Raw genomic sequence first — 2,268 nt, forward strand, 5'->3', positions numbered from 1 at the left:
CTTAAGAATGAGTGGGATTCCAATAGGCTGATAGAATACAATAGGGAGGCTTTCTCCTTTGACTAAAGCATCATATGAAGTTGGCTAAATGTACCCTTGTACTGTCTGGATGGAACAAGGTGCTGAAGCGGATGAGACAATGTATTGATCAGAATGGGCTAGTTTATGCTGCAGTAACACACAACCCCAAAATCTCAGTATCTTGAAACAATAACACATATCTTGTTCGACTACATGTTCACCATGGTTGGCTAGAGATTCTTCTTCATGTTTCTTTCATTCTATGATGCAGGCTGATGAAGTAGCCTCTATCAGAAATGTTGCTGGCCATCATAGGAGAGGCCAAGAGATCTTTGGAGAGTTTCATGCCATCAATTAAATGCTCCAGCTTGGAAGTAGCTCCTATCACTTTTGCTCACAACTCATTGTCCAGTACTAATCTAAGGCTCCATCCAATCACAAGGGGCTCAATAAATGCAATCCTAACAGGTGCCCAGAATGTAGAGAGCCAGAGATATTTGGTGAACAACAGCAATGACTGCCACACTTGGTTTAGATGCTTGTCCATGACAGGGTTCACACAAGGCAAGGACATGAGGAGAAGATAGCCACATGGAGAACAAAACAGAGAGTCTGGAAGTCAGACCAGCAAACATGAAAACATTGATTAAGCAGCTATTACGTTTAAGCATTATACTAAGCACTAAGGATTCAAAGGTGAATAATATAGTGTCTCTGTCTTCAAGGAGCTCACAATCTTATGGTACTGATTGATACATATTATGGACTGAATTATGTCCCCCCAAAATTCATATATTGAAGCACTAACCCCAAATGTGACTATATCTGGAGATAGGGCCTTTAAAGTAATAATTAAGGTTAAATTAGGTAACAAGGGTGGGGCCCTAATCCAATAAACATGGTGTCCTTATAAGAAGAGGAGACACCAGAACTCTCTCGCTTTCGGTGCACACAGAGGAAACACCATGTAAGGACATAGTGAGAAGGCAGCCATCTGCAAACCAAAGAGAAACATTTTGCCAGAAACCAATCCTGGTGCTTCACCAGCCTCCAAAACTGTGAGAAAATTAATCTTTGTTGTTTAAGCTACTCAGTCTGTGATATTCTATTATGGGAGCCAAACAGACCAACCAATAACATGATGTGGTAAGTACAATGATCCATATACACATGTGGGCATGTAGGGGAAAAGGCCCCTTCAGTGATGACACAATAACCACAAGTCACCCTGATCCTATAACCTCACACAGAGCCCAGGAACAGAGCCCTGCCTGTACTTGGAGGCAAAGATTCAGGAACATCAGGTAGCTTCAACAACCAGTTGTGGTTTAGCAGGTCCTCGTGTGACTCAAGGCAAGCACTATGCGGAAAGATTCTTAAAAAGATGTCCAAAGTTTACCTCCTTAAGGATAAGCATGAAAGAGAATGTGCCAAGGCTGATAATATTACCTACTGCCATATTATCCTCTTTGGTCATCAGCCTCTTCACACTGCAGCCCTATAAAAGCAATAATTTTCTGAGAGACTCAAGAATTCCACTTTATATTGGATAAAAGCAATATACAGAATAAGCACAATTCATGGAATGCAAGCATTTCTATTTTGTCTTTCTGTATCCCTTTAAAATTTAAGTACTTCTGCCCCTGTATAAAACCCATGCTGATTCCATGACTTTTATAATGACTTGTAAAAAAAAAAAGGCCTACAGGTACAGTTTCAAAAGGGCAGTTAGACTATCTAGTCCCATGTATAGTCAAAACTTCTAACTTCATTTGAAGTTACAGTTCATTCGAAGTTCTTTCTCTCCCTGGCACTGGCTTGCTACCTCGGAAGAGGGGATAGTTGACTTCCATCTTTCTTGCTCACCTCTGTTATTTCCCAGCTGCTCTTTCTGACTTTTCAAGACTGGGGGCACAGGGAAAGAAGGGTGAGGGGAGCAGAAAGCTGTTACTTGCACTATCCTAAGTTCCATAGTTACTACTCATGGCATATCCTAGCCCGATTCTCCTGTGAAGCACTTTTACACATATTCAGAGTTTCCCATTGATTTCTCACCTGCAGTGTCCATCTCTAGTCCAGTTGGTCACTTTCCTGTGTCCACAAACCCTGGGCAGTCTACCTCCAGTTTCTGTCACTTGGGTCACATTGACCCTTCCAAAAGCCCCTGTTGGTTGGGATTCAGCTCCTTCATACACATACAGTCATCTAGCCCTTAGGAAACATTCATGCCCCTCTGCCCTGACATGG

Source organism: Eumetopias jubatus, unplaced genomic scaffold, assembly GCF_037043125.1.
Source record: "Eumetopias jubatus isolate StellerSeaLion01/CBP00866 unplaced genomic scaffold, mEumJub1_p1.0 scaffold_1, whole genome shotgun sequence".
Lineage (NCBI taxonomy): Eukaryota > Metazoa > Chordata > Mammalia > Carnivora > Otariidae > Eumetopias > Eumetopias jubatus.